Here is a 20,377-nt window from a genome sequence, read left to right as displayed (position 1 = left end):
CGTGACTGAAACCTACGAACCTATGTCCCTCTTCCTCCCCAGCCGCGAATTGAAGCCAGCCGGCCGCCATCCATCGCGTGCGCCTAGGGTTCTCGATGGAGCCTGCGGCCTCCATGTCGTCGGCGAATATGCGAAGGGCGGCCTCAGAGGCCCTGGAGCTGCAGCTACGGCGGAGGACGCTCGAGACCATGCTGGAGCAGTGCGGTTATCGAGAGGATGTTCAGGAGTGCGAGGACGGGAATCCGGGCTAGGGGCGGACGGCTGGGCGGTGACATCAGCGACGGGGAGGGGCCACCCCCGGCGCCGGGGTTGGCGTATCCGAGGGCAGTCCACGGTGGCTGCGGCGAGGGTGGGCTCATATCCCGTTCATGGAGCTCTCCCGGCACCGCCGCCCCGTTTCCCATCTCTTCCCGATCCGGCGCCGCACCATCGTCTCCTATCTCTCCCTGAAGTCACGATACTGGTGGTTGCCAGGGGCTCGATCCAATGAAACGCAGGATGGTCGGACACTCCAGTGCGGATGCTTGCAAGGGCGTGCTGGCCCTCGCTTGGAAGGGGATGAGACTGTCAGTAAGTTAACTTGGTTGGCGAGAGACCAGGCGCAAGATGTGGTGGAGTGGAGACGACGGAAGTTATGGTTGGTGTGGAGATCACATGCCAGCTGCTGGGAGGATCACGACGATGGCCTGTGTGTGTTCCAGGCATTGGGTTGGGTAGCAATGCAGGATGGCTATGCGACTTCCATGGCGATGCAGACGGAACAATCAACGTCAGCATGGCCTTGGTTGGCTTGGGAAGGCTTCAAAAACTGTATATTGGTTTCATCTTGCTTTTTTTCTCTTTCACAAGTACATGTTCACTGATTCTATTTTTTAGCTGATGTTCTTTTGGTTCTAATGATGCATGAGGGTGTGATAAAAAATGATTAGAAGTAATATACACTAACGTTAGGTTTCGCATTGGGGGTAACTTGGTAAGTAGTAACAATTTGTGGGTTCAAGCCACACACCAGCAGAAGGATGCCATGCCGAGGAGTGTCGGATGTGGCCGGACCTCCAGTTTTCAAGGAAGATGGCGGGCGAGCCTCCACATCATGGAAGAGCTGAGGGGCTCCGGGGCACTTGCCAAGGAAGCTTCTCTTTGTAGTTTCTATGTGCCAAGTTTCAATGGTCGGTCTGCATATTTTTCTGAAAGCAGTTTGTGAATTCTGAACCTATTTGACTAATACTGAAGCCATCTCTTGTTTTCACTCCTTCTGAACCTAGCAAAATGACCTGCTTGGGCCGAACGAGGACATGGGCATGGTGGTGGATATAAGAAGCATGGCAAACATTCAGCTATAGAGGAACATTATGAAAGGTATGTACGGTAACTCTAGCCATGCATGGCCACACACCAACATATGTTTTGCACTGTTGCATATGTTCTAACCTAAACAAAATTGTTTACTGTGAACTGAACAATGATGCAAATCGTGATACAGAGGTTGGAGAGGCTGGAGGAGACCATATGCCAGCACAAAGCGCATCTTGATGGCCATCAATATGAGGAGCTGGACCTACCCACCAGTTTTAATAAAATCAGACCCGTAAATCAGGCTAATTGCAAGCATCGGGTACTTGTTAGCTATCAATTAAATCTCTTGTCCTGCAAGAACATGTACTTATTTGGATGAGAGGACTGTAGCACGACTCAATGAAGAGCCAGATCGACCGTCCGCTCCCAGCGCACTCCCCGGTTCTTTCGTGCTGCCCCGTGCACCAACCATCCAGTAAAGGTTCTGAGTTTAACATCTTTTCATGAAGAAATTATCTATTGATCCACATGTTTGTATTTTGGCAGACATGAGTTAATTTATCATCTTTTAAGGAAGAAATTACTAGAGAGAAGAAAGCCCAGTTTTGCATGTAGTGACAGTCCAACATCATATTGACAAATCTGGTTTCTCTTTTCATATACATAAGTGTATAATTTGTTTTGATTAAGAAAGAAATGTATACATGTTCTTTATATATGTATCTCCCTGATCTGTTTGTAGTAAAACTGACTTTGGTGTTGTAGTTTTCCTCATATTTTAGTGCTATAAGTACTAACTCGCTTTAGTAGCAATATTTTCTACTCAGGTAGATGCCTGTTTCTGTCCAACCATGGACCTATTATATTGCTTTGTTGTAAATTATTAAGCCTGAAACAATCAATGCATTTCCTGCAGCCTATCTCACACAGGTAGATAGGTGTTGCATTCACAAGCAAGCCACTACGCGCGATTAGGCTGTTCAGATTCTCCTGTGGTGTCGAATTGTTTTGGTTTGTACTTTGTTCTCTTCGTTTTAACTGATATCTTCTCTTACCTCTTGCAGACTAATGTTTCCTTATGGGAGAGCTGCTAATGGTGGGCGATATTCCTTGGGTCATAACAAGATATGAGTTGAACAAGTACAAATAAAGGTAAATGGCATATTTTCACCGCGAAAAATGGATACTCTTATCATTTGCTTGTCTTACCACAATAATTGGTGCGCTTGAAATTTCAGAAAACGAAATATGTATGGCAGTTTGATTGATGCATTGATGATGTAATTATATGGCTAATATATGAGATAAAAATAGCTACATCGAGGGACTTAATTTGGAGTTTGTTATGGTTTGTCCCATGTGGTGGATAATGGGTCAGTAGACATACTCGATTGATTACTTCCAAGTTGTTTGGTTAGTACTTGAGGACCTTGGAGGGAGGTTTGGTGTTGATTAATATGTGTTAGTGACCATGAGTTAGGATGACACTGTCTGATATTGCCGGATCCTTCTATACTGCAGCGAGGTTCATGTGTTCAGTTCATGTGTTGTTTCCTCAGCCCTTACCGCCATGGTTTTCTCAAGTGCAACCGCAAGCTTAGTAATAGCAAGATAGTAACAATATTTTTTTGAGGGTTGACATGATTATGAATGTTTGGGGAATTCTATTTTTGTTTCTACCTGATGATTAACTGTTCGCAAGATGTGTGTTATTTTTTAATTTTTTTTGTTGGTAGCTTACCAAGCGGATCGGACCACTTGGTAAGATGTGTGTTTATTGACTATGTGGCGGTGAAAACTTGAGAATAGGAAGGGATTTAGCATGGTGAAAGGAATATATTGAACTATTATTGTTTTTCATAATATAAGGTATGCCAACCGTATATACTTTCTCAACAAGGAGTTAAACACATATTGAGGATGGTAAAAAGCTTTGTTTGGACCTATATTATGAAATTAAATTATTGGAAATTTCCCTTGGGTTGAAAGAGTAGTGGACTTCAATTTCTAGGTCTGTAATTACAGAAAATTTATGCACTTGTGTTGTTCACTTTTCCATGTTTTCTTCAGGCATTGGGCAAGGCTCCTCCTGTGTGGACCGCGAGAGATTTAGAAGGCCGAAATGGTTCAGGCAATTGTCGACCATCCAACTTATCGAGAGATTTAGAAGGCCGAAATGGTTCAGGCAACTTATTGGGCAAGGCTCCTCCTGTGTGGACCGTGAGAGATTTAGAAGGCCGAAATGGTTCAAGCAATTGCCGACCATCCAACTTATCGAGACCATCATGGATTCCAACCAAGTTATTTGTGATATCCAGAATATAACCCGACACAAAGAGTTATTTGTGATGCCAACCGAAGTATAGAAGTACATGCATTTGCAAAAAATAGATAATGCATTACTCTTATATTCTACTCCCTTTGTAAACTAATATAAGACTTTTTAGATCACTAAAGTAGTGATCTAAAAAGTCTTCTATTAGTTTACAGAGGGAGTAGTATGCTATCTCCATATTTTTGAGATTCTTAAATTATCAGAAATCCACCTTTAGTGAAGGCATTGCTATGCATGATTATTTTATGAAAGTTAAACATACAACATAAATTGACGACTTGATAATTTGTTATATTTGTTGGAAACTGACCGTGTGGAGCATAAGGTCACTTAGGTGAATCGGGTATCTGAGACGAGGAGCACAAGATACCTTATTCCACAAATTTTGGAGTTAGAATAAGTTCATGGTGTGAAACAGGATGATGCGACACACACACACGCACACACGCACGCACGCGCGCGCACACATGTGTGTGGTTCGTATGTGGTCTCACCCATCTCGCACCACAAGCACACATCTGTAGGCCTATACATGGTCCACATTTGTTGGCCCGTGGCAAAGCACAACGTGCATCCATGAGCAATTGATGGCTATATTTTATTGCATCGGGAGCAGGAATGCGTTTTACTGTTCTTGCCAATGGATTATATGCGCCAGTGTATATCTGCAGAGTCACCTCTCTTCAGATTGTGTAGAGGAGCTCACACCAATTATTAGAATTTAAATTGCATGTCTACTCCAATACACATCAAATTATTAGCTTTTATGTGTGCACATTATATATTCTGCAGTCTGCAACATCAAATTATTAGCTTTTATGTGTGCACACTGTATGTTCTATAGTCTGCACACATCTCAGAAACGTTCGGGTGGCTGTTTACTACTCCCTCCGTAAAAAAAATATAAGAGTGTTTATCTAAAAGCTTCCTTCCATGTACTTTTGGCATAGTTTAGATTTTTGTGTCACTTCTCCTTGGGAATTAGGGGATGTCCTACATGTCAAAGCATATTTGGTCTAATCCTAATCTGCCGTGTTTTGGAGCTTATAAATTTCTTAAAATTCATTTACTTAAGAATGCAATCTTCCGGTGTTCACTGATATAACGTGTTGTCTTTTGCATACTTTTTGTAGTTTCAGTAAGATTGATCACATAGATGGTTCTACATGGATAGAGATATCCACTTAGTGCACATCTGTTGAGATTCAAAAGGTAATTGACATTAGTTGAGATTCAAAAGGTACTTGATTTTTGTAAAAATTATCGGTTCATGTTGTGCCCATTTGTAGACTTTTTCTCAGTTTAAAAAACATATTTGTATGTACAAGCCGAATTCAGGTGCGGTACAAGCCATGGTGCACTATATACTTACCAAGGGTGATGTGTTGTTGGTTGAAAAATTGCCGCAGTTAATAGCTTCGGCTTAATATTTGACACGGACTTGAACCATTTGTAGTGTTATTGTCAGGCTGATTATTGCTATGGAGAATGAAACATCCATGCTATCGATGAAGAACAATCTCACAAAATTGGATATATCTTCTTGTGCTATTATTGCTGAAAGGTAATTGACATTTGATGCTATCGATGTGCCATTTGCATACTTTTTGTAGTTTCAGTAAGATTGATCACATAGATGGTTCTACATGGATAGAGATATCCACTTAGTGCACATCTGTTGAGATTCAAAAGGTAATTGACATTAGTTGAGATTCAAAAGGTACTTGATTTTTGTAAAAATTATCGGTTCATGTTGTGCCCATTTGTAGACTTTTTCTCAGTTTAAAAAACATATTTGTATGTACAAGCCGAATTCAGGTGCGGTACAAGCCATGGTGCACTATATACTTACCAAGGGTGATGTGTTGTTGGTTGAAAAATTGCCGCAGTTAATAGCTTCGGCTTAATATTTGACACGGACTTGAACCATTTGTAGTGTCATTGTCAGGCTGATTATTGCTATGGAGAATGAAACATCCATGCTATCGATGAAGAACAATCTCACAAAATTGGATATATCTTCTTGTGCTATTATTGCTGAAATTAAGAGGCGCACTAGAAGTCTGAGGAATTGTCAAGCTTTGTGTACCTTATAATAGTGGCACCCATGGATGCGTGAAGTTGAGTAATATTAATACTACTTAATCGTTGACGACATATATCCAGTTAGCGAACGATTTGGTTGGTTAAGGAGACACAATGACTACCGAGAAAAAAACAAGTGGAAGAGAGTCTTTATTTGTCGATGTATGATGGAAATCAGATGCCCACCTTTCTTAACACATATTTCTGAATTAAAAGAATAATTTGATCAATGTTTCTATGTTTTTTATTATTATGTGACAACACATGGACATTCGGCTTTTGCTCGTTGCAACGCACGGGCATTCCACTAGTATACATAGTGTTCAAGTAGCATATCTAGGGTTTGTGTTTTGATACAGATAGCAAAGCAAATTGAGTAATGAAGGAAAGCCCAGGCGCAGCTGGAGTACATAAGGCTAGTAAACATCGTAGGAACTGTAACTTTGGATTTAAAGTACTCAATAGAACTAATTCTTCCGCGAAACATTGAACGGTCGATTGGAGGATTGATAGTCATACAATAATTGAAGAGGTAGGCTCTGCACTCTTCTGTATATAACATCTTAAGGCTTGACAATGCCCCTCTCTTGAAATTCAACTTGTTCTTGAGGGGCTTCATTGGGATGCTTGCGCAGTAGAATAGAATGAGAAAAGGACGGGGAAAACATGTTTAATAAAATTTGCATCTTCCCATGAATCCACTAGAGGTCATGTCATTGGCACGGCTGCTATGTTCTGTCGTGGAATTTGTCTAGTTTGTAGAACACTGACAGGTCTTGTTTTAACATGGCCATTTTCAGTAATTAGTCGTAGGTATGGACTAGGAATTACATGTTGGCCAATGCGCATTTTCAGTTGACTAACATGAAACACTGAGTGCAGCACATACTGACATACATACTATCTTTTGCTTTTGAGGTTTTATATTGCGATGATTTGCTTGATCTCTTTTCTTCACTGGTGTCGCAATGGTGTGTAGTGGTGTTTTCATTTTCAAATTATTTCCACTGCTATTGTTGCATAGGTTCATAACAAAGCCGTATAATATGTCATGAGTGTTGTTCTTTCTGTTTTTGCAAAGACTCGACAATGGATGATGAGGATCCTACTGATGGGTCTTTCTCATCACGATTTTTAGCCTCTGGGTTGCATATGGTCGTGCACAAACTTCTGGAAGTAGATGATGTTAAGTGGGCAGTCATAAACCAGTGCAGCTTCAGATCGATATTGAATATCGCCTCATTCTTTGTACCAGGCGATCGTATGGACCGGGTGATTATGAAAATTGACCCCGATCGAAGCATGTTCAGGTATACCCCATGCTTGGCAAATATGTTTGTTGCATTGCTTTTCTTGTCAGATAGCTCATCATCTTTTTTTTCCAGTCAATGACATGTGTCTTGCTACTGCTTATTCTTTTTCAGTCATAAAAAGAAGACTATATATGCTTTTTACGAGCGACATGGTGCAAAAAAATTCAATGTCCCATCCGAAACAAGGACGTTGGAGCTACCAAAGAGGAATGAACCACACGAGCTGTGTGACATCTACCGAGTAGGGTCAAGGACCCCCATCAAGCATTGTATCAGTATGCTTGAGGAGGTGAGCAACACCGATGTTGTGAGCATACAGATAAATTGGGTCCTACTATGCCTCGCCCTCGTGCTAACCCTAGCACTAGCAACACGATACCACTAGAGTATCTTGCTCGCCTGAAGGACATGGCTGAACTCAATCAGTTTGCGTGGGACGAGCATATTCTGGTTGTTGCTATGAGAGAGGTGAAGAAGTACCAACAAAAGAGGGAGGCTGGGTTAGCTGTCTTCTAGATCGGCGGTTGTCTACCGATGTTTGCGGTATGCCCATTTCATTTTCTTTTTTCAAGTTCATATTTTTCTGGTTGCAACAAGCCATGTTAATACCGTCGACTTCCCTTTGTTTTCATCAATAAAATACAGGTAATATACATGGACTTTTTGGATGTTCCTAGGACATTGGCTACTGAGCACATGTTGAACTACACGCTTCCCAGGGTGTGCTGCGTTTGTGATGCTAATTTCAAACTAGTTGCATAAATTGATAGGAACAAGCTCACACTTCACAAGATTGATTGTGGGAAACCGAATGTAAGATGAAAGCTCAATGTAATTTTATTCTTACTTGTTTTTGTTTGTTTGTTGTTGTCCAGCTTATGTTATTGGTTGTTTGCAGCTTCGTCCTTTGTCAAAGGCGCCATATGCAACACATGATGCCTGCAATGAAGTTGAGGGCCAGAACCAACAACACGGGGCAGAAGCAAACATATGTGATGCACCAAGTGTGCAAGTTCCGGATGATAATAAGATAGGCGACGAGGTTTGTGGCTATCTGGACGAGTGATTGCATCCACTGCCTTCAAGCCTAGACTTGGAGGTACATGTGTACCTTTTTGCCTTGTTTTTTATGTCAGTAGACATGTTCTATATTTAAATATATTTTTCCTATCATCCTATATCGGATTTTTGTGACTTCCTTTCTTGTCCTCACTGTGTTTTTTGTTCGAAGCAGATCCCAAAGCACATGCAACATATTTATGAGAAGCATAAGAAATTGTATGTTGTTGAGGTGAAGAACACTTTGGCTTCGGTTGGGCAGGTTATACATGCTATCTTCTGTAAGCGGATGGGAGAGCTTTCGGTTGAAGCTCACTCCACCAAAGACACGTAGCAAGGAGCATGAGGGTGAAGAAGGAGATGTTACGTTTGTTGTCTCCGCAGGCAACGCAATAGTTGCGCCTGATACAAGTGGCTCAGCAAAATAAGCTGGACTCGACAGCCAAGTTGCAACTGGTTCCAATATCAACAATGCTCAAGGTGATGGGGATACTGGTTTGAAACATGGGCATAGTTGCGATCAAGTAAGAAAGGAACATGTGGAGTTGAAATAGGAGGATGTGCAACAAGAGGAGGTGGAATAGTAGGATGCGACACATGAGGATGCAGAGGCAATATTAAATGTTGGTTGCATCAAGGAGGTTTCGGAGGACACCACCAAGGCCGGCAAGGTGATTCTATCACAGGGCACAGTGCAAGCAATGTAGGGAGCTGCCTTGGAATGGGAACATTGTTGGGGAACGTAGTAATTTCAAAAAAATTCCTACGCACACGCAAGATCATGGTGATGCATAGCAACGAGAGGGGAGAGTGTTGTCTACGTACCCTCGTAGACCGAAAGCGGAAGCGTTATGATAACGCGGTTGATATAGTCGTACGTCTTCACGGCCCGACCGATCAAGTACCGAAACTACGACACCTCCGAGTTCTAGCACACGTTCAGCTCGATGACGATCCCCGGACTCCGATCCAGCAAAGTGTCGGGGAAGAGTTCCGTCAGCACGACGGCGTGGTGACGATCTTGATGTACTACTGTCGCAGGGCTTCGCCTAAGCACCGCTACAATATTATCAAGGACTATGGTGGAAGGGGGCACCGCACACGGCTAAGAATATGATCACGTGGATCAACTTGTGTTTCTATGGGGTGCCCCCTGCCCCCGTATATAAAGGAGTGGAGGAGGGGAGGGCCGGCCCTCTCTATGGCGCGCCTAGGGGAGTCCTACTCCCACCGGGAGTAGGATTCCCCCTTTCCTAGTCCAACTAGGAGTCCTTCCATGTAGTAGGAGTAGGAAACAAGGAAGGGGCGCAGCCCCTCCCCCTAGTCCAATTCGGACTAGGCCTTGGGGGGGCGCGCGGCCTGCCCTAGGCAGCCCCTCTCTCTTTCCCGTATGGCCCAATAAGGCCCAATACTTCTCCCGGCGAATTCCCGTAACTCTCCGGTACTCCGAAAAATATTCGAATCACTCGGAACCTTTCCGATGTCCGAATATAGTCATCCAATATATCGGTTTTTACGTCTCGACCATTTCGAGACTCCTCATCATGTCCCCGATCTCATCTCGGACTCCGAACTCCTTCGGTACATCAAAACTCATAAACTCATAATATAACTGTCATCGAAACCTTAAGCATGCGGACCCTACGGGTTCGAGAACAATGTAGACATGACCGAGACACGTCTCCGGTCAATAACCAATAGCGGGACCTGGATGCCCATATTGGTTCCTACATATTCTACGAAGATCTTTTATCGGTCAGACCGCATAACAACATGCGTTGTTCCCTTTGTCATCGGTATGTTACTTGCCCGAGATTCGATCGTCGGTATCCAATACCTAGTTCAATCTCGTTACCGGCAAGTCTCTTTACTCGTTTCGTAATACATCATCCCGCAACTAACTCATTAGCTGCAATGCTTGCAAGGCTTAAGTGATGTGCATTACCGAGAGGGCCCAGAGATACCTCTCCGACGATCGGAGTGACAAATCCTAATCTCGAAATACGCCAACCCAACATGTACCTTTGGAGACACCTGTAGAGCTCCTTTATAATCACCCAGTTACGTTGTGACGTTTGGTAGCACACAAAGTGTTCCTCGGGCAAACAGGAGTTGCATAATCTCATAGTCATAGGAACATGTATAAGTCATGAAGAAAGCAATAGCAACATACTAAACGATCGGGTGCTAAGCTAATGGAATGGGTCATGTCAATCAGATCATTCACCTAATGATGTGATCCCGTTAATCAAATAACAACTCTTTGTCCATGGTTAGGAAACATAACCATCTTTGATTAACGAGCTAGTCAAGTAGACGCATACTAGTGACACTCTGTTTGTCTATGTATTCACACATGTATTATGTTTCCGGTTAATACAATTCTAGCATGAATAATAAACATTTATCATGATATAAGGAAATAAATAATAACTTTATTATTGCCTCTAGGGCATATTTCCTTCAGTCTCCCACTTGCACTAGAGTCAATAATCTAGATCACATCGCCATGTGATTTAACATCAATAGTTCACATCTTTATGTGATTGGTTCACATCTCTATGTGACTAACACCCAAAAGGTTTACTAGATTTAATAATCTAGTTCACATCGCTATGTGATTAAGACCCAAAAAGTGATCATGTTTTGCTTGTGAGAGAAGTTTAGTCAACGGGTCTGTCACATTCAGATCCGCATGTATTTTGCAAATTTCTATGTCAACAATGCTCTGCATGGAACTACTCTAGCTAATTGCTCCCACTTTCAATATGTATCCAGATTGAGACTTAGAATCATCTGGATCAGTGTCAAAACTTGCATCGACGTAACCCTTTGCGATGAACCTTTTGTCACCTCCATAATCGAGAAACATATCCTTATTCCACTAAGGATAATTTTGACCGCTGTCCAGTGATCTACTCCTAGATCATTATTGTACTCCCTTGCCAAAATCAGTGTAGGGTATACAATAGATCTGATACATAGCACGGCATACTTTATAGAACCTATGGCTGAGGCATAGGGAATGACTTTCATTCTCTTTCTATCTTCTGCCGTGGTCGGGCTTTGAGTCTTACTCAATTTCACACCTTGTTACACAGGCAAGAACTCTTTCTTTGACTGTTCCATTTTGAACTACTTCAAAATCTTGTCAAGGTATGTACTCATTGAAAAAACTTATCAAGCGTTTTGATCTATCTCTATAGATCTTGATGCTCAATATGTAAGCAGCTTCACCGAGGTCCTTCTTCAAAAAACTCCTTTCAAATACTCCTTTATGCTTTGCACAATAATTCTATGTTATTTTCGATCAACAATATGTCATTTACATATACTTATCAGAAATGTTGTAGTGCTCCCACTCACTTTCTTGTAAATACAGGCTTCATCGCAAGTCTGTATAAAACTATATGCTTTGATCAATTTATCAAAGCGTATATTCCAACTCCGAGATGCTTGCACCAGTTCATAGATGGATCGCTGGAGCTTGCATATTTTGTTAACACCTTTAGGATCGACAAAACCTTCTAGTCGCATCATATACAACTCTTCTTTAATAAATCCATTAAGGAATGCAGTTTTGTTTATCCATTTGCCGGATTTCATAAAATGCGGCAATTGCTAACATGATTCGGACAGACTTAAGCATAGATACGAGTGAGAAACTCTCGTCGTAATCAACACCTTGAACTTGTCGAAAACCTTTTGCGACAATTCTAGCTTTGTAGATAGTAACACTACTATCAGCGTCTGTCTTCCTCTTGAAGATCCATTTATTTTCTATGGCTTGCCGATCATCAGGCAAATCCATCAAAGTCCATACTTTGTTCTCATACATGGATCATATCTTCGATTTCATGGCCTCAAACCATTTCGCGGAATCTGGGCTCATCATCGCTTCCTCATAGTTCGTAGGTTCGTCATGGTTAAGTACCATGACCTCCAGAACAGGATTACCGTACCACTCTGGTGCGGATCTCACTTTGGTTTACCTACGAGATTCGGTAGTAACTTGATCTGAAGTTACATGATCATCATCATTAGCTTCCTCACTAATTGGTGTAGTAGTCACAGGAACAGATTTCTGTGATGAACTATTTTCCAATAAGGGAGAAGGTACAATTACCTTATCAGGTTTTCTACTTTCCTCCCACTCACTTCTTTCGAGAGAAACTCCTTCTCTAGAAAGGATCCATTCTTAGCAACGAATGTCTTGCCTTCGGATCTGTGATAGAAGGTGTACCCAACTGTTTCCTTTGGGTATCCTATGAAGACATATTTCTCCGTTTTGGTTTTGAGCTTATCAGGATGAAACCTTTTCATATAAGCATCACAATCCCAAACTTTAAGAAACGATAACTTTGGTTTCTTGCCAAATCATAGTTCGGATTGTGTCGTCTCAACGAACTTAGATGTTGCCCTTTTAAACGTGAATGCAGCTGTCTTTAATGCATAACCCCAAAACGATAGTGGTAAATCGGTAAGAAACATCATAGATTGCACTATATCCAATAAAGTACGGTTATGACGTTCGGACACACCATTATGCTGTAGTGTTCAAGGTGGCATGAATTTGTGAAATTATTTCACATTGTTTTTAACTAAAGGCCAAACTCGTAACTCAAATACTCTTCTCTACGATCAAATCGTAGAAACTTTATTTTCTTGTTACGATGATTTTTCACTTCACTCTGAAATTCTTTGAACTTTTCAAATGTTTCAGACTTATATTTCATCAAGTAGATATACTCATATCTGCTCAAATCATCTGTGAAGATCAGAAAATAATGATACCTATCGCGAGCCTCAATATTCATCGGACCACATACATCAGTATGTATGATTTCTAACAAATCTGTTGCTCGCTCCATTGTTCTGAAGAACAGAGTCTTAGTCATCTTGCCCATGAGGCATGGATCGCAAGCATTAACTGCTTCATAATCAAGTGATTTCAAAAACCCATCAGCATGGAGTTTCTTCATGCGCTTTACACCAATATGACCTAAACGGCAGTGCCACAAATAAGTTGCACTATCATTATTAACTTTGCATCTTTTGGTTTCAATATTATGATTATGTGTATCACTATGATCAAGATCCAACGAACTATTTTCATTGGGTGTGTAACCATATAAGGTTTTATTCATGTAAGCAGAACAACAATTTATTCTCTTACTTAAATAAATAACCGTATTACAATAAACATGACCAAATCATATTCATGCTCAACGCAAACACCAAATAACACTTATTTAGGTTCAACACTAATCCCGAAATTATAGGGAGTGTGCGATGATGATCATATCAATCTTGGAACTACTTCCAACACACATCGTCACTTCACCCTTAACTAGTCTCTGTTTATTCTGCAACTCCCGTTTCGAGTTACTAATCAGCAACTGAACTAGTATCAAATACTGAGGGGTTGCTATAAACACTACTAAAGTACACATAAATAACATGTATATCAAATATACTTATGTTCACTTTGACATCCTTCTTATCCGCCAATCACTTGGGGTAGTTTCGCTTCCAGTGACTAGTCCCTTTGCAGTAGAAGCACTTAGTCTCAGGCTTAGGACCAGACTTTGGTTTCTTCACTTGAGCAGCAACTTGCTTGCTGTTCTTCTTGAAGTTCCCCTTTTTCCTTTTGCCCTTTTCTTGAAACTAGTGATCTTGTTAACCATCAACACTTGATGCTCTTTCTTGATTTTTACCTTCATTGATTTCATCATCATGAAAAGCTCGGGAGTCGTTTTCGTCATCCCTTGCATACTATAGTTCATCACGAAGTTCTACTAACTTGGTGATGGTGACTAGAGAATTCTGTCAATCACTATCTTATCTGGAAGATTAACTCCCACTTGATTCAAGCGATTGTAGTACCCAGACAATCTAAGCACATGCTCACTAGTTGAGCGATTCCCCTCCATCTTTTAGCTATAGAACTTGTTGGAGACTTTATATCTCTCAACTCGGGTATTTGCTTGAAATATTAACTTCAACTCCTGGAACATCTCATATGGTCCATGACGTTCAAAACATCTTTGAAGTCCCGATTCTAAGCCGTTAAGCATGGTGCACTAAACTATCAAGTAGTCATCATATTGAGCTAGCCAAACGTTCATAACGTCTGCATCTGCTCCTGCAATAGGTCTGTCACCTAGTGGTGCATCAAGGACATAATTTTTCTATGCAGCAATGAGGATAAACCTCAGATCACGGATCCAATCCGCATCATTGCTACTAATATCTTTCAACACAATTTTCTCTAGGAACATATCAAAATAAACACAAGGAAGCAACAACGCGAGCTATTGATCTACAACATAATTTGCAAAATACTACCAGAACTAAGTTCATGATAAATTTAAGTTCAATTAATCATATTACTTAAGAACTCCCACTTAGATAGACATCCCTCTAATCCTCTAAGTGATCACGTGATCCAAATCAACTAAACCATGTTCGATCATCACGTGAGATGGACCAGTTTCATTGGTGAACATCACTATGTTGATCATATCTACTATATGATTCACGCTCGACCTTTCGGTCTCCGTGTTCCGAGGCCATATCTGTATATGCTTGGCTCGTCAAGTATAACCTGAGTATTCCGCGTGTGCAACTGTTTTGCACCCGTTGTATTTGAACGTAGAGCCTATCACACCCGATCATCACGTGGTGTCTCAGCACGAAGAACTTTCACAACGGTGCATACTCAGGGATAACACTTCTTGATAATTAGTGAGAGATCATCTTAAAATACTACCGTCAATCAAAGCAATATAAGATGCATAAAAGATAAACATCACATGCAATCAATATAAGTGATATGATATGGCCATCATCATCTCGTGCTTGTGATCTCCATCTCCGAAGCACCGTCGTGATCACCATCGTCACCGGCGCGACACCTTGATCTCCATCATAGCATCGTTGTCGTCTCGCCAATCTTATGCTTCCACAACTATCACTACCGCTTAGTGATAAAGTAAAGCATTACAGCGCGATTGCATTGCATACAATAAAGCGACAACCATATGGCTCCTGCCAGTTGCCGATAACTCGGTTACAAAGCATGATCATCTCATACAATAAAATTTATCATCATGTCTTGACCATATCACATCACAACATGCCCTGCAAAAACAAGTTAGACGTCCTCTACTTTGTTGTTGCAAGTTTTACGTGGCTGCTACGGGCTTTAAGCAAGAACCAATCTTACCGACGCATCAAAACCACAACGATAGTTTGTCAAGTTGGTGCTGTTTTAACCTTCGCAAAGACCGGGCATAGCCACACTCGGTTTAACTAAAGTTGGAGAAACTGTCACCCGTAAGCCACCTATGTGCAAAGCACGTTGGGAGAACCGGTCTTGCGTAAGCGTACGCGTAATGTCGGTCCGAGCCGCTTCGTCCAACAATACCGCCGAACCAAAGTATGACATGCTAGTAAGCAGTATGACTTATATCGCCCACAACTCACTTGTGTTCTGCTCGGATGCCACTGTTGGGGAACGTAGTAATTTCAAAAAATTTCCTACGCACACGCAAGATCATGGTGATGCATAGCAACAAGAGGGGAGAGTGTTGTCTACGTACCCTCGTAGACCGAAAGCGGAAGCGTTATGATAACGCGGTTGATGTAGTCGTACGTCTTCACGGCCCGACCGATCAAGTACCGAAACTACGGCACCTCCGAGTTCTAGCACACGTTCAGCTCGATGACGATCCCCGGACTCCGATCCAGCAAAGTGTCGGGGAAGAGTTCCGTCAGCACGACGGCGTGGTGACGATCTTGATGTACTACTGTCGCAGGGCTTCGCCTAAGCACCGCTACAATATTATCGAGGACTATGGTGGAAGGGGGCACCGCACACGGCTAAGAATATGATCACGTGGATCAACTTGTGTTTCTATGGGGTGCCCCCTGCCCTCGTATATAAAGGAGTGGAGGAGGGGAGGGCCGGCCCTCTCTATGGCGCGCCTAGGGGAGTCCTACTCCCACCGGGAGTAGGATTCCCCCTTTCCTAGTCCAACTAGGAGTCCTTCCATGTAGTAGGAGTAGGAAACAAGGAAGGGGCGCAGCCCCTCCCCCTAGTCCAATTCGGACTAGGCCTTGGGGGGCGCGCGGCCTGCCCTAGGCAGCCCCTCTCTCTTTCCCGTATGGCCCAATAAGGCCCAATACTTCTCCCGGCGAATTCCCGTAACTCTCCGGTACTCCGAAAAATACTCGAATCACTCGGAACCTTTCCGATGTCCGAATATAGTCGTCCAATATATCGATTTTTATGTCTCGACCATTTCGAGACTCCTCGTCATGTCCCCGATCTCATCCAGGACTCCGAACTACTTCGGTACATCAAAACTCATAAACTCATAATATAACTGTCATCGAAACCTTAAGCATGCGGACCCTACGGGTTCGAGAACAATATAGACATGACCGAGACACGTCTCCGGTCAATAACCAATACCGGGACCTGGATGCCCATATTGGTTCCTACATATTTTACGAAGATCTTTTATCGGTCAGACCGCATAATAACATACGTTGTTCCCTTTGTCATTGGTATGTTACTTGCCCGAGATTCGATCGTCGGTATCCAATACCTAGTTCAATCTCGTTACCGGCAAGTCTCTTTACTCGTTCCGTAATACATCATCCCGCAACTAACTCATTAGCTGCAATGCTTGCAAGGCTTAAGTGATGTGCATTACCGAGAGGGCCCAGAGATACCTCTCCGACGATCGGAGTGACAAATCCTAATCTCGAAATACGCCAATCCAACATGTACCTTTGGAGACACCTGTAGAGCTCCTTTATAATCACCCAGTTACGTTGTGACGTTTGGTAGCACACAAAGTGTTCCTCCGGCAAACGGGAGTTGCATAATCTCATAGTCATAGGAACATGTATAAGTCATGAAGAAAGCAATAGCAATATACTAAACGATCGGGTGCTAAGCTAATGGAATGGGTCATGTCAATCAGATCATTCACCTAATGATGTGATCCCGTTAATCAAATAACAACTCTTTGTCCATGGTTAGGAAACATAACCATCTTTGATTAACGAGCTAGTCAAGTAGAGGCATACTAGTGACACTCTGTTTGTCTATGTATTCACACATGTATTATGTTTCCGGTTAATACAATTCTAGCTTGAATAATAAACATTTATCATGATATAAGGAAATAAATAATAACTTTATTATTGCCTCTAGGGCATATTTCCTTCAAACATGGCCCATCTAGCAACCTTTTTCCAAAGGGAAGTGCAGACTACGAGTGATTTAAAAGCATACATGAGAGTCCATCTAAATATTTGCACACTCCAAACTCAGTTGCTACCTTCTCTGTTGTGCAACAACCGGGTTCAGTAGGGCCTACCATTGATGACACTCCAGAGATAGCAAGGCAAACTCACATCTTGGTCCGAAAAAATGACAATTCCTCAAAGCTTCCAAGGCCAACCGAGATCCTTGGGCTTCTTTTCGATACTGATCCAAAGCTTCCCAAGCCAACTGACATCCAAAAGGCCATTTATGATGTATCTCCAATTGTTGTTGCAACCCCTTTTTGTGTTAGATCTCCAGGTTTGTCTCACCCTTGCTTTTTCATTTTTTATAACCTTTTTGGCAAGCATCCCTCCTGTTGCAAGCTTTTTTTATATGGCAAAGACTAACTATACTCATGCAACATTTCCTTTTTCTTTTTGGTGACTGTGCAAGATACTACAGCTAAAGTGGGGTCGCAGTCATGTGAAGAAGACCAACAAGAAAAAAGTTTCAGGTATAACTTGCTGCTGAGCCTGATGTATTTGATCCCAAAAAGTGCGAAAGAGAGTTCAGGAAGGCTTGTGAGAAGAATAATATCTCAAAATGTGATCTAGAAAGCTTTCTCTTTTTACTCCTCCATTTTTCCTTCTAACTTTTCCAACTTCTATTTTGTTGGGTTTCATTTTCCCCATTTTTCTGAGCTAAAGCTCTTGTCTTATTTTTGTTGCTTGTTCCATTGCAACTTTTCTTCCGAGTTGTCCACAAGAGGCATTGGGTTGTGGTGGTTGCAAACCTTTTTCAGAAGCAATTCAACGTCTTCGACTCCATCAAGAATGCCAAAGATGTACAATTGCTAGGGAGTTCAACTAATAATTTGGTAATGCTCATGTTTGAGAGAGGTGCAATATACAATTTTTTTTACTTTTTGGTAATGCTCTGTGTTGTAAACCTCTTGCACAACCGCATTTCATGTTTTTATGTGTTCCATTAAATAAGATCACAAAATATATGAGCAAGTACTCTGCGATAACTTGCATACGAATATCATGGTAACAAAGTTACCATGATATTTGTATGCAAGTTATCAGGCCTGTGTTGCATAACTTACCGTGCTATTTACATAGAACGTATCAGGTACTATGCTTCAACAACTACACCCCTTCAAGGTTACCACTGTGTTTTGTACACAAGTTATAAGGTCTTCGATGTATAAAATACCGTGGTACTTACACATAAGTTATCATGGTATATGTACATCAACCCCCCCCCCCCCCCCCCCGGTCAAAGTTACCATGGGGGATTGTACATGAGTTATCGGGTCTACGGTTTGTATATTATCATGGTACTTGCACCTAAAAACCTGGGTGTGTTTCGGTACCTTTTTCCATAGGTAAAAAATTACCATGATGTTTTTGCGTAACTTATCACGCCTATAGCATGTGTGCCCCTCATGACACTAAATATTATGTGGCTTTCCCGTGGCACGCCACGTGTTGTGTTCATCCAAGAGGCCCACACGAGAGGCGGGCGTATGTTTTTAACAACTTATTTTCCTTTGTTAAAAAAGTTACCATCATGTTTATATTGCAATTTATCGGTTATGCGGTGCTTATATTATCATGTTTTTTACGCAAAAAATATTGGGGATGTTTTGAACAACTTTTTCTCAGGGCAAAAAGTTATCATGGTGGTTCTAGGTAACCTATTAAGCCCGTAGTGCTTAAAATATCATGTTATTTACACAAAATTTATTAGAGATATATTTCAGCAACAAATCCCCCCCCCCTCACGGGTCAAAAACTTATCATGATGTTTAGTTATCACAGTGCATATGTTTTCATACTATTTACACATAAAAATGCCAGGAGAGGGAGGTATACTAATGTGCTATTTACACAGAAGATACCGGAGTATATTTTCAAAAAAAATATTCCCTATGGTCAAAGTTACCATGGTGCTTCTACCTCAGTTGTCAGATGTGTGCTGCGTATATTACCATCTATTTACACATAAATTATTTGGATATCTTTTCGCATTTGTCTTCCCCAATGGTTAAAGTTACCACGACATTTGTATCTAAATTATCAGGTCTATGGCGTGAATGTTATCGTGCTATTTACAGAAATTACCTGGGGGCGGCTTCAACAAATTTATTCCCAATGATCAAAATTACCACAATGCTTGAAACAAAAAAAATGCTAACATATTAAAGGCAAAAACATGTCAAAAACAGTATTTCCCTTAGAATGTTCAACAATGAGTGTCATAGGTGAGGTGGTTAGCTCCATTTGTTAATTACTTATAGACCAGAGATCAAATCCTAGTCCAAGCATTATTTTTGCTGAAAATCAAGAAGGCATGTGGGGCCATAAATGATGATTACGAAAATTAGGAAGGCACGAGCGGGTGTACTCGATAAAATCAAATCGGGGGAGGGGAGGATGTGCGGGAAAGAAAATAAATCGGGGGAGGACGTGAGGGAAAGGAAAGAAATATGTGGCAATTTCGCAATCTGCCACACGGTTGCCATATACATATTTCGTTTTAAAAATAATAAAAAGGAAAAACCAGTAGAAAACACGGCCAAAACAAAAAATGGAAATAAACCAAACCTAAGAAACCACTGTATTATTTTAGCATTATATTTGAAGAAGAGAAAAGAAGCATAGGAGTCACAACTGCTAAGGTGTCCCGTGGGTTATCATGATGTGTAGGAATTCGTGCGCGCATATTTTCTGAACTGCAGCTTATTGGGCATTGTAGCCGCTCGGGTTACTATTCCAGCGGTTTATTACTACTATTTTTTTCATTCACTTTTTTGAAGATTTTTTTTAGAAATTTCAACATTTTTTCAAAATAATAATTCTTAAAAGTGATTTTTTAAAAAAAATGAAAGCTATATACATTTTTTAAAAACTCGCCAACATTTCAAAATTTTGAACATTTTATGAAAAAAAATGAACATTTAATTTTCATTTGTGAGGGATATTAGGGAAATAATTATGG

The sequence above is a fragment of the Triticum aestivum genome, chromosome 5A (assembly GCF_018294505.1).
Source record: "Triticum aestivum cultivar Chinese Spring chromosome 5A, IWGSC CS RefSeq v2.1, whole genome shotgun sequence".
Classification (NCBI taxonomy): Eukaryota; Viridiplantae; Streptophyta; class Magnoliopsida; order Poales; family Poaceae; genus Triticum; species Triticum aestivum.
Note: the sequence above shows the minus strand (reverse complement) of the source record.